The following is a 13943-nucleotide window of genomic DNA, read 5'->3' as shown; positions in this document are numbered from 1 at the left end:
CAATATGTAATCATCACTCAGATGATCAGACTGATTGGCATAGATATGCAATTATTATCTTTTAGTTCAAGTTCCATATAAATCTGTGAATCACTAGCAGCTACTTTCTATCATGCCAGATAACTAAGCTGTACCTCAGCCATCTGAGCAGAATCTCTCAGTACAGTCAGATTTTTTGGAGCAAGGCTGCAGGTTGTCCTAAGATTCTAATTTGAAGGATCGGGGCCAGATTTACAACGCTATTTAGTTGCCTACAGATGCAGATAACTTTAGCACCTACCTCCCTCTGAAGTCAATCTATGTCTGTCTGTGCACTAGATACCTTGGTAAATCTGGTCCCAGACCTTGAGCTAGTGTAAATTGACAATGCTCCTTTGATTGCTGTGTAGCTACGCCGGATTGCACCAATTGAGATTCAGGCTTTAACTATTCAGCATATTATTTTAATACAACTTCTGCTTCAAGAGAAACAAGCACACAAGTATTCCAGGTTAAGTCCATAAATGCTTATCTAGTTAACTAGATCACTAAGAATGAAACCTGCAATAAATTCTTTATCAATAAGTTGTATACTTTATTAACACACCTATAAATGCTGCCTTTTTATTTATTTATTTTAAGGAAAATTCTTTGAAGCTGCTGGATTGCACCAAGTGAGCTCAGTGGTAAGAAGGTTTTTTTGTTTTTGTTTTTTTTCCATTGGTTGGTTTGGTTCATGCTCAGACTGATCTCTGCTGGGCATGAGTTCCAGATTCCAAGTCCAATTGCCAAGAAGACTGTCTTTGGCTACACGGTTTTCACTCTGGAGGCTGACAGTTCCATTGTTTTTGTAGCTATATTGCTGTCATGGGAATTGATAGTCAAGCAGCTGCTGTCTCAGGTACCTTGGGCCGGTTTCATGGAGAAATTTGAAGATGAGAAGTGAAAGTTTGAATATGATCTAGTGTTCAATAGGTAGCTAGTCAAGAGCGCACAGTATTGGGATGATGAGCTCTTGATGCCTTGTGTTCCTGAACAGATGGGCAGTTCTAGTCTAAAAAGCATGTATCAGAGTCAGAGGTGGTGGCTGTGGTTTTCCAGCAGTGCTTCTAGGGGCTGGTCAGCACTAGAAAATTAGATTGACCCAGCTGCATAGCTCAAGGGTGTGAAAAATCCGCGTGGTTATGTCAACTTAGCTACCTCCTCTCCAGGCCCGTCGACACGAGGGGGGGCCAAAGGAGGCAATTGTCCAGGGACCCACGCAATTTAAAAGGACCCAGGGGCCCCTAGCTGCCACCGCTGCTGCGGTAGCGGTGATGGCAGCCGGGATCCCTGGGCCCTTTTAAATCGCCCGGGCGGGCCCCAGGGCCCCTAGGCATGCGTGGTGTGGTACCGGCAGTTGGTCGGGCTTGTGGAAGGCAGTTGGTCAGGCTTGTGGAAGCCCTGGCCATGCCAGAAGAGCACCCATTGACTGTTCTGTCCTGGGGCATGGAATTGCTCTCGGCCAGCCTGCTCCTCACAGGCAGGTGGATTTACTGCAGAGAACCCCTACAGATTTACTGTAGAAAATCACCTCCCCTTGAGGTCTTAAGTTGCTTCACTGAAGCACTACATCATAGCATCAGCACAGCCTATTGTGTGAATAGGCTGAATTCAAAGAGGGAAAGTATCATGCTATCAGGCCTTGGTCAGCTGTATGCTTCCGGAGTCCCCAAAAGCTGTCTCAGATGCCAGCTATTTTCTAAATACCCAGCAGAAGATACACTCAGTTCTGAGTTTAGTGAAGACTTACTGAGCAAAGCTGGCCAAAACTCAGAATTTCTGCTCCACTGGAAATTCTGACATTTAAAAAATGTATATCATTATAAATCAGATTGAAAAGTCAAATCTTTGTGGAATATGGTATTTGTTGGGGAGAGGGAGGGATTGTTTTGAATCAACTGAAATGTTTCATTTCGATTTTGACTTTTTAAAAATACCATATCATAAATTTAGGGTTTCACAAATATTAAATACAATAATAATTAGTGATTATACTGTAAGCATAAGGGATTTCATGAGTACGACAGGTCTGTTTGGTGTAACCAGAACAAACGCAAACAGTACATATGCATGTACTCCATTTTTTTCGGTGTTCTTTCGAGAGTAATTTATTGTGAAGCTTGTTTAGCTTGCTTTAAATAGCAACATATATGGAGAGATCCCTTGTCCATCTGGCTCTGATTTATCCATTGCTCTACAGTGAAATCAAGCAGGTTTTTTGCATCATCATAACAAGTAAAATGATTTATTTTCCCTCCTTGTCATAAATATAAAGGGAAGGGTAAACACCTTTAAAATCCCTCCTGGCCAGAGGAAAAACCCTTTCACCTGTAAAGGTTTAAGAAGCTAGGATAACCTCGCTGGCACCTGACCACAATGACCAATGAGGAGACAAGATACTTTCAAAGCTGGAGGGGGAGAGAAACAAAGGGTCTGTGTCTGTCTGTTTTGCCGGGGACAGAACAGGAATGGAGTCTTAGAACTTAGTAAGTAGTCTAGCTAGATATGCACTAGATTCTGATTCCTTTAAATGGCTGAGAAAATAAGCTGTGCTGAATGGAATGGATATTCCTGTCTTTGTGTCTTTTTGTAACTTAAGATTTTGCCTAGAGGGATTCTCTATGTTTTGAATCTAATTACCCTGTAAGGTATTTACCATCCTGATTTTATAGAGGTGATTCTTTTACTTTTTCTTCTATTAAAATTCTTCTTTTAAGAAACTGAATGCTTTTTCATTGTTCTTAAGATCCAAGGGTTTGGGTCTGTGGTCACCTATGCAGATTGGTGAGGATTTTTATCAAGCCTTCCCCAGGAAGGGGGGTGCAAGGTGGTGAGGATTTGGGGGGGGAAAGACATTTCCAAACAGGCTCTTTCCTAATAAAGTATATAAAATATAACTGGTTAGACATTTGGTGGTGGCAGCAAAAGTCCAAGGGCAAAAGGTAAAATAGTTTGTACCTTGGGGAAGTTTTAACCTAAGCTGGTAAAAGTAAGCTTAGGAGGTTTTCATGCAGGTCCCCACATCTGTATCCTTAGAGTTCAGCGTGGAGAAGGAACCTTGACACTCCTGAACTTCAACCCAAAGCTTATCTGTATAGAAAAGAAAGGCAATAATCCTCTTTTTGCAATTTCAAGAGCTGCATAAATGTGTATTGTCTTAGTCGAGTGTTTTCAGTACAGCAGGATCAAATGAATTCTGTGACTTTGAAGCATCATTTTTGTTTGATTAACCACAGACAAAATAAAGACATTGTTAAAGAGAATCTGAAGAAATAAGCACAGTAGCCATCTTTCTTTTATCAAAGGGTGACTTCTCACCATATCTAGTCCCAGCTAAATCTTGATTTGTATTTACTGTGAAATCAGAGATGTTAGCTGAAATTCTACATGTTATCAGTCACAGTCTTAATAGCTCAGGTCCCAAGTTTCTTTGCAGATTCAGGGCCTGAAGCTGATTCCATGACCATCCATAACCAAAGACTTAGTCCTTTCAGTTCCAGCACTCAGTCTACAAACTGTCGGGTTTCTATCTTTGTGACTATTTTTCACAGGAGAGATCATCATCCCTGCAGCAGCCCCTGTACATCAAATCAAATGGCTAGAGCTGGAGGACATAAAAGTCTCACATCTTGCTGGGTGGAAATTCCTGAGGAACTGAGGCAAACAGCCACAGGCTGTTCTCCAAAGAACCCTCAAAGCCCTTTGCATAGGAGGCATGGCTGGGGTGGAAGGGGTTGTGAGAGAATATGTCTAGGAGGGGAAGAGGTTGTGTTGATGGCAGAGCCTCAACAGAGCTGTGGAGATTCTGGGCAGGGCTGCAGTTTTTAGGGAGCTCAGGGAGGCTTCCATAACTTAGACATGCCCCCAGGAATCTCAAAGGCTACATCTATACTTATGGTGGCAATGCAGAGCACAGACACTGTACCTGTAGCAGAGATACTAACAGCCGTGTACATGGTGAGACGCAGCTTAGGTGAGTAGAGTGCTGTATATGCCTGAACCCCCAGGGTGAGTACCCTACGCAGCTCTGTACACACCCAAGCAGTGCCTCACACATCTACATTGCTATTTTTAGCAGTTTCCCATCCCGCTGCCTCCCCACTGCAGTGTACAGCTACATACCACAGCGAGGACTGTGGACATAGCCTGCCTTTCACTGTGGCATGTAGCTACAAGTATTGTGCCTGTACTCTACTCACCACCATAAGTGTAGACATAACCTAAGTTATGTCATGGGCTGCTCTGATTCCTGAAATATCCCAGGATTAGTAAAACACAAAGTTGTCTTAAAGCCAGCATATCCCACGCCTCCACCTCCCTGGGCTGGACGTTCTGTGTCCTGCCTCTTACACATACAGCCCAAAATCTCACCCCAGGACATCCTATTTGAAACAAAGTGAGGTATTATCCATAATCCCATCTCTAAACCTCCCTTTTGAGGCACTGATAGTAACAACTATTTACTTGTGTTGTTTCTCTGGGGACTTGGATAGTGTCGGGCTGCGTACTCTGCTTTGGAACTAAGTCCTTCTTGATTGGTAAAAATCAGAGCCATTGGTCTAATTATTAGTGGAAATTGTCACCATCTCCTGACAGGAGGACAAAGAGCCAGCATCTTTTAAAGAAACAATTTACAGTACCCGGCTCCAGAAGCCATCAAAAGCTGCTGACACTCTCAGAGACAGTAACATAATACTGTGTAGGCTGTGGTGCCATTAGTATGCTAAGAGACACTTGTTTCAACAAGAGCAGGCCGTGCAGTTAATTGGCTTTCATGGTGTCTATTCCTGAGATTATGTAGTGGATGAGAGCTATCTTACTGAAATGCAACCCAGATAAGACAGAAGTAATGTTGGTACAATAGGGGAAACAACTGAAGGAAATGGAAGAGGTGATTTTTGTCCCCTCAGTCGAGGGGGCGTGACTTGGACTACACTGAGTATTAAGCACTAGGTTTGGTAGTACTTGTTTGCAGGATAGGGTCTCTACAAAGCAGGCACAGAGACGGCAGGACATACTAGGAAATCCAGAGAAGGGAATAACTGAGGTATTATTGGTTTCTTCTATTAATGATGATTAATATTATGCTCACAACTTGAGGGCAATGACAAAATTACATCAAATGCCAAATATTCCCTGACACCACGAATGTATGGTGGGTCCCATGAAAAACTGAGCCTTTACTGCCAGGGGTTACATTTATTGCTATATTTGCAGTTCTTTCCATTCTAAGTGTAGCTAATACCACAAATACTGCAGTAAAAACACCCACTACATTTTATGTCCTGACTGGAAGCAGTCCTGTGATCATTGATTTTATGATCACTAGCCTCTGGATGAGGTTGAATCCCATTGTTTATGCAGATATGTTAAAACATGATTTAAGAAGCTGTGACAAAACAACTGTGCAACTCTTGGTGGGGCATCTTCACTCCAATAGCTCAGGCACTGTCTTATAATCTCCCCATGTATTTGTTGGGAAGCTGTTTATCTAGAGCTATTGCTTCAGAGTAGCAGCTATTAGAGCATAAGCTTTCATGGGCTACAGCCTACTTTATCAGATGCATAGAATGGAACATATAGTAAGAAGGTATATATACACATACAGAGAAGGTGAAAGTTGCCATACAAAATGTAAGAGGCTAATTAATTAAGATGAGCTGTTATCAGCAGGAGAAAAAATCTTTTGTAATGATCATCAAGATGGCCCATTTAGACAGTTGACAAGAAGATGTGAGGTTACTTAACATAGGAAAATAGATTCAATATGTGTAATGACCCAGCCACTCCCAGTCTCTATTCAAACCCAAGTTAACGGTATCTAGTTTGGATATTAATTCAAGCTCAGCAGTTTCTCGTTGGAGTCTGTTTTTGAAGCTTTTCTGTTGCAAAATTGTCATCCTTAAATCTTTTACTGAGTGGCCAGAGAGGTTGAAGTGTTCATGCCATCAGGGGCGCATTCACCTGCACATCTACCAATGTGATATATGCCATCATGTGCCAGCAATGCCCCTCTGCCATGTACATTGGTCAGACTGGACAGTCTCTACGTAAAAGAATAAATGGACACAAATCTGACATCAGGAATCATAACATTCAAAAACCGGTAGAACACTTCAACCTCTCTGGCCACTCAGTAAAAGATTTAAGGATGACAATTTTGCAACAGAGAAGCTTCAAAACCAGACTCCAACGAGAAACTGCTGAGCTTGAATTAATATGCAAACTAGATACCATTAACTTGGGTTTGAATAGAGACTGGGAGTGGCTGGGTCATTACACATATTGAATCTATTTCCCCATGTTAAGTATTCTCATACCTTCTTGTCAACTGTCTAAATGGGCCATCTTGATGATCACTACAAAAGTTTTTTTCTCCTGTTGATAATAGCGCATCTGAATTAATTAGCCTCTTACAGTTTGTATGGCAACTTCCACCTTCTCTGTATGTGTGTATATATATTCTTACTATATGTTCCATTCTATGCATCAAATGAAGTGGGCTGTAGCCCACGAAAGCTTATGCTCTAATAAATGTGTTAGTCTCTAAGGTGCCACAAGTACTCCTGTTCTTAAAGCTATTGTGTTGCCTTTGTGCTTGCTTTTTTCCAACAGCCCCTAATTAAACTAGGTCAGTATATTCATGTAAGAAACCCAATGTAGCTATAGTGACTACACTATTCATAACATTTACATAACAACTTCACATCTGTCATAGCCCCAAGGAGCCAGAGGTCAATGGAAGGGCAACTAGTCCATGCCCCCTTTGGCCTGACCACTCCCCGTCAGCCAGGTCAGAAGTGGGAGGGAGGTGACACAGGAGCTGCTACCACAGCCCTGTAACACTGGATAAGCCCCCCATTCCACACATACTCTCCACCACACCGGAAAAAATAAGCAAATCAGGCCCATTATCCCAATTCTTCTACCTCCAGCCCCCCTACTGATTTCAAAGAGAGCTATTTATATATCATGGGACTAAAGGCAGGGCAGTAAGTATTATTTCTTCAAACACTGCTAGCTATGTATTTATCAATGCACATTGATCCCCTCAAAATGGCCAAGTTTGAAAATATTTAAGTAAAGGCTATACCTATGTAATCATTTTGTGCCCTTCATTAAATTCAACTTGACTCCTTCGTGAGTAATAGACTAATGAGATATGAAATTACTTGACAGTTAATTCAGAACATACCCAGATTAGTTCGCGAATCTATCAATCAATCATATTTAATTACTGCTGTACATAGAATTTTCTAAATAATTAATATACTATTGAAATCCATAATGTAGTTTTATGTTTAACCAAAATAGGAACATAGCCCACGACTGAGGCACGCTTCTGTTCAATTTCTTTCTTTGCCAATCAATGGAGAGTTATTTAGGACTTTATGAATTCATATTCTGTAATATAATGGAAGTAAAGCGAAATTTGTGGAAAGTTTTTTGTTGCTATTGTAAGTTATTTATGTGTGTTCATTGTAAATTCAGCAGTGCAGTCAATTTTGGAGCAATTACAAGCATTTTTCACCCTATTGGTATGATAATTCTGCACTACATCAAGTAAATAATTTAAAATCTTCACTTTTAAAGTTTTTTTTTAATTATGTATGATCATCCCGTGAAACAAGCAGGGTCATCAGTTCCTCAGAGCTGTGTGCATTTCACTTGCTATCCTTCCTGATTTTGATCCCGGTTCTGCTCTTATCAAAGTCAATGACAGTCTTACTATTGTCCTCTACTGCGGGAGGATCAGGTCCATTATCAGAAAACAATGTTTCGCTTTCGGACAATGTTTACATTTGTGCTATCGACCTCAAGTAGCTACATTGTCACACAAAATAAAGTCAATTTACCTTCTCTGTTAGGCTTTCCCACTGCTGGCTGCACTCCAGGGGTAAAATCCTTGCCCTATTGAAGTCAGTGAGTTTTGCTATTGACTTCAGTAGAGACAGAATTTCACCCCAGGAGCCTAGTTCTCCTCTCATTTACAGTGGAATAAATCAGTCTTTAATAAGAGCAGGATCAGATCCCTCCTGCTCATTCTTTTCATACCCTTAGGGCCTCCCCATCTGGTATTCCACCTCCCACTCCAGAAACTTTTACTGAGGCTCATCAGATTCTGATTTCCACTCTTGCTATTCTGCTTCCCATCACTCTTCACTGTAAGAACTTTAGTCAGACTCTGGAGTCTGCCCAGCACTTCTGATGGTGTATCCCTTAGCCACTGCTCTGCTCCTTCCGTTATCATTTATTATTAGAGCTGGTTGATTTTGTTGTTGTTGTTGTTGGAACAATCTTCCATTAGAAAATGCAGATTCAGTTAAATCAAAGCATTTTTCAAGAATATCTCAGTTTCATCAATATTTTCAATGAAAAATTATTGAAATGTTTAATTTCAATAAGGTTGAAGCGCTTTGTGTCAACTGTCATTTCAGCTAATACATAATAATTGCAGTAAACTCAAAATAAAGTGTTTTGATGAAGTCAGTTTGATATTTCCCCCATTTTTTTCAGAATTTTCATTTTGCGGGAAATTTCAAATTTTCACTTTTGGTTGCAATTCAGGATAAGAGGAAATTTCAAAATGTTAGAATTTCCACAGAACAGACATTCTGAGCTTCAACTAGCTCTATTTATTACTATTATTATTTCAATTATAATAATTCTTAGAAGTACCAACTAAGATCAGGCCACCCCTTGTGCTAGGCACTGTATAAAAACAGTGAGAAAACAGTACCAGCCCTGAAGAACTTGCAATCTAAATTAACAAGACAAAATGTGGGAGCGGAAACAGAGACACAGAGAGGAAGTGACTTGCCCAAGTCATGTAGCAGGTCAGTGGCAGATCTAGGAATAGAATCTGTCATCTAAAGCAATGATGCTGGCTTCCCCCAAGAATTATAACATCTTCTGTGGTGTCCTCTGATCTGGTCCCCACAATCACTTACAGAACTCTACAGACATAAGACCTCTTTTTCCTCAAACTTCAGCCTCTTTCTGCTCCTCTGACTCTCCCACTCTCTTCTTATGCACTTTGTAAATATTGAACAGTGGCATGCCATCTGTGCACACAAGGCATGCATTGCAAGCCCCAGAACTGACTGTGCTCGCAGGACAATTCCATCCGACTCCCACACATACATGGAGGACACCATTGTGTAGAACAAAACAGTATCATCTGCACAACATTTCCTCACATATACTATATATGAGCGGTCATGCCACATGGAGGATACCATTTTGAATGCAAATGGCAATTTGCATGTCTGACTAAAAATGTCATGACACACCACTGTTATTGAATTATTACCTATTCACTCACTCTCTCTGTCTCTGTCTCACACAGAGAGAGAGAGAGAGAGAGATTCTCCATAATAAGTTGGTAAAAACTACAACTTTGAAAGGATTCATTATTTAACTACTTTCAAGCTGTAATGAACAGGAATGCTATTTGCATGCTAAAATTAAAAACCCAAGTATTCCCTATGGAGTCTGTAGTTTAATATGTCATTTTGGTGAGATCTCCATTCTTAAATCTAGTAATGGGTATTAATCAATTATGTGAGTTACTAGATTGATATACGCAGCCAGTTCATCTAGAGCAATGTTGGTGTTGGACTGACTTTTACATCTTTTTTTTTTTTTAGTGCCTATGGGTTTAATGATTTTATAGTGGAAATCTATGTGCCTCCTACCTTCCTGATATATAAGGCAGAGCCAATGCCATAAATCACAGGGGAGATGCACACTCTACTCTTTCATGGAGTTTTTCCTTTTGATCTTTGTTTTTATTCCCCCCACATACATTTAAACTGAAAGTCATGTAGTCTGAAAGTGTACCTTGCTTTTTATGTACAGAAATAATACAAGAATCTTTGGGCCTGATCATGTAAACTCTCCTCCGACAAGCATCCCAGTGAAAGTCATTGGGGAGCTAGGGCATATCATCAAAGTTGATGGGGGAGGTGGGTAGAGAAAATCTTAGTGACTTAATAAGCCAATCAGGTGTGGTCAAATGTCCTTTCTTCTGAAATTTATGCAGCATGTTTTTCTCCTTTCCTTAAGAAAAGTCTTGTTGTATTTCTTTCAATTTAAGGAATTATCTTTCTCACAGTCCTTCATATAGAGAAATTGAAATATTTTCTTCTCCACTCTCTCCTTGGTCATACTGGCTGTACACTTGTTTTTTCCTGAGTATCTGCACACCCTTGTGTCTCCTGGAGTCTCTTTTTATCATAGTTTACTGATTCTATATTTGGTAAGCAGATCATCCTAACTGTTGATTTTGAATCAAATCTGAAAAGCACACCCTTCCCAATCTAAAAGGGAAAAAAAAACACGCATACGCTCAGGAAGAAACTTCAAAAGATTCTGACCTTATCTTTATTCCAAAACTAGAAACAGGACCAGTCCTCAGTCAGGGCTATCTCAAACATCAGCTGTTTTTATACTTAGCCCTGCTCAGAAAACATGGCTGAATTTTGGTTTGCCATGAAAGAAGTGGTATGTCTTTTGGTTTCCTATAACTTAGACTTGAGTGAAGAGATTTTATTCAAGCTTAAAAACAAAACTCCCTGAGCAAGGACTTGATCCATTTCTCCTTCCTCATATCAATAGCTTGTTGACTTCACTGGGACCACTGGTGTGAGTAAGTACTGCAGAGGCAGGTCCAAAGACTGGAAAATTATAGCCCCAAAGATGAATGCGTCAGAAAATTCTGGCCATGATGAATCAGGGGTTATAATTAGGGCTCTACCAAATTCACGGCCATGAAAAACACATCATGGACCGTGAAATCTGGTCTTTTCTGTGCTTTTACCCTATGCTATACAGATTTCATGGGGGAAGCCAGTGTTTCTCAAATTGAGGGTCCTGACCCAAAAGGGAGTTGCCATACGGGTTGTGGTATTGCCACCCTTACTTCTGCACTGCTGCCTTCAGAGCTGGGTGGCCGGAAAGCGGCGGCTGCTGATTGAGGGCCCAGCTCTGCAGGCAGCAGCACAGAAGTAAGAGTGGCGATACCATACCATGCCATCCTTACTTCTGCCCTGCTGCTGGCGGTGGTTCTGCCTTCAGAGCTGGGCTCCCGGCCAGCAGCCACAGCTCTCCAGCTGCCCAGCTCTGAAGGCAGCGCCCCTGCCAGCAACAGCGCAGAAGTAAGGGTAGCAGTACCGCAACCACCACCCCTCCTATAATAACTTTGCAATTCCCCCCCCCGCCCCCGCAATTCCTTTTTGGGTCTAGACTCCTACAATTACAACACCATGAGATTTCAGATTTAAATAGCTGAAATCATTAATTTTACGATTTTTAAAATCCTGTGACTGTGAAACTGACTAAAACTGACCGTGAATTTGGTAGGGTCCTAGTTATAATGGAAGATGTTATGCAACCTTAACTCTGGCAGTCACTATCAGTTCAGCTTCTGTGGAGAGCACCTCTCATGAGCAGAGAGCAGCCCCGAGAGAGTAAGCTATGCACTACTGCACTATCCTGTTTGGGGCTTTGTGGAAATAGCTCAGTAAGAAGCCTGAGTTCCTCTTTCCTACATGTCAAAGGTCTGCCCAATTCACCAGAGTCAAACTTAGTCAATCCTACACTCGCCCACTGGCCTAAAGCTCAGAAATCAGCTGCAGTCAATGCGCATATATATATATACTAGCTGATTTTCCAAGATACGTGATGGTATGTGCCAATCTCAGAATTGCTAAAAATCTATATGAAATCATTTGTTTTAGGAGGCAAACATCAGATCTTAATGGACTCAGTCTTCTGGGTAACATTTACAGTTTTATTTTTGTATAAAAAAGAATATCGGCAACCTCAAGAGCCAAATCCTGCTAGTTTTACTTACGCAAGTCACATTGTTGGTTTGGATGAAACCATTTACGTGAATAAGTGAACAGAATTTGGTCTTTAGATTTTAACATTTTAGGAACAACTATGCATAACAAATGGCCAGAATCCTGGATCAAGCTATACACAACAAAATAATGTGCCTGACATCCAGGGATGATGGTCTTATATCTTCTCACTGCATTCTTTTCTTGTTTATATACTCTATTGATATTTTCCCCCCAAGGTCATGCTAGCAGCATTTATCAAGTGTTATCATTCCAAAAAGCTAACCATTTTTTCCAAGAGAAATATATGGTATATCAAAGCTTTGTTTTCAATAGTATATTCTGGCTATATTAAATTCTCTTTCATCTCTGAGAAAGTTCAATAGCTCTCTAAAGAAAACAAATTTTCAAGTATTGTAATATAGTGTTTCCATCGATCTTTATAGCACGTTGTGTTTTTATTTGATATCAATACCTTCAGAGACCTTTTTTGATTTCTTCTGGAGGCTAGTAAAAGGGGAGGTCAAACAAAGTATGTAAATAAAACAAAAGTTATTTAGTGCCAGGGTGGGGAGGGAGAAAAGCACACCAGATGCTGAAAATAACCTGTTGCCCTTCCAAGCTGGCTGACTTGACCGTAAAATAGAAAAAAGAAAGATGGCATGTGCCAAAATCCTCTCTGCTCTGTGATTGAACTTTTATGTCAAGAGAGGCATATTAACTCCTAGCAATGCAAAAATGCATTTGGAACACGGCTATGAAAAGTGCCCAAACTGGCAAAGAAATTGGAAAGAAGGACTCAATTAAGGTGTTTAAATGGATTTTTTAATGGATTACAATTAAGACACATCAGCCAGGGAGATCTGTTGAAAGTGATTTTTATTAATCCAGATGGCAAGAGTAGCTCTATAGTCCACTGTGAGTTTGAAAACAGTGGGATATAAAAGAAAATATTGATTGTGTTGTTCCTATTAAAAGTCTCTTAAATGCTGACCTAATTATCTTTGTGTTTCCTTTCAAATTACCGCAGGCCTTAAGAAAAGCCTCCATATTAGAACAAGTGAAGAATGTTGGGATTCTGTGTTGTTATTTCTCTCTCCACACAGCTGTCTTAAGCCACTTTTTGCACTCCCTGTCCTGAGCTGCTTTCGTCATACAGAGGCTGGATCCCAGGATCTGGACCACAGCTTCTAGTCCTAAGGTATGTATCAGCTCTCTTGCACACTACAGTGTCCCAGGTCATCTCAGTTATAGTCTGTGATTATTTGATGTGAGAGGTGGTAGCCTATTGATTACAATCATAGGTGTCCCCAGACATCAGATTAAGTGTTGTCTTTGCTAATATTTGTCATCTCTCATGCAGTTCTCTTCATAACTTTGTTGTACTGGAACATTCCAATTAATTCCTAATTGGCAGACATGTTTTGGGTCTCTAAGAAAGAGTGACTTGTTTTATCTAACTTTCACTTAGAAACAGCGCTGAACTTTGTGACTTCTCCTCCTCTAGAGCAAGATTGACAGAAGCTGGCTCAGTGAGCTGTAAGTTATATTTCCCTACGCCAGCCCAGCCTCCTTATGCTACGGGGAAAAATCACTTCATGGGTAGATAGGTGGTGTTACCTCTTCTACCCTTCCTCGGGGCATTTTAAAGAAAGAAACAGCTTTACCTGCTGTTTGGAACGTCACAGGAGCTCCAGGGGCAGGAGGTGCCGTGTGGGGAATTGCAGCATGAGAATTGTAGTTTCATAGAAGGCAGCAGCACCTGAAAAATAAAGTAGAACACATACATTTTTCTGGGTTATTGGGACCTAAAAATATTGGCCCAGATTTTGAGCTGCAGCCAAGCTGCCGTCAGCATAGCTCAGGAAAAGGAGTGGGAAAAACAATGCCTTGAAGTTGTCTTTGGGTAGGTTTACACTACAATCCAAGGTGTAATTGCAGCACAGGTAAGGCAGACGTACCTACCCTAGCTTTACCCATGTTAGCAAGGCTAAAACTACTGGTATAGACACAGCTGCATGGGCTAGCAACACATGTATCTAGGATCCCCTGCATGTCTGTGAAGCCCACACTGAA

At 40.9% G+C, this 13943-nt stretch overlaps 1 long non-coding RNA gene across 1 annotated transcript; it reads left to right on the top strand.

The window, feature by feature from the left end:
* The first annotated feature begins 621 nt into the window (after nt 1-621).
* On the top strand, nt 622-13374 carry LOC141984124 (uncharacterized). Its single transcript, XR_012638658.1, has 3 exons — nt 622-665; nt 12898-13068; nt 13339-13374. It is a non-coding gene; the product is annotated as an uncharacterized LOC141984124 (long non-coding RNA).
* The last annotated feature ends 569 nt before the right edge of the window (nt 13375-13943 follow it).

The sequence above is a fragment of the Natator depressus genome, chromosome 3 (assembly GCF_965152275.1).
Source record: "Natator depressus isolate rNatDep1 chromosome 3, rNatDep2.hap1, whole genome shotgun sequence".
Lineage (NCBI taxonomy): Eukaryota > Metazoa > Chordata > Testudines > Cheloniidae > Natator > Natator depressus.
This window is presented reverse-complemented; position numbering and strand designations above follow the sequence as displayed.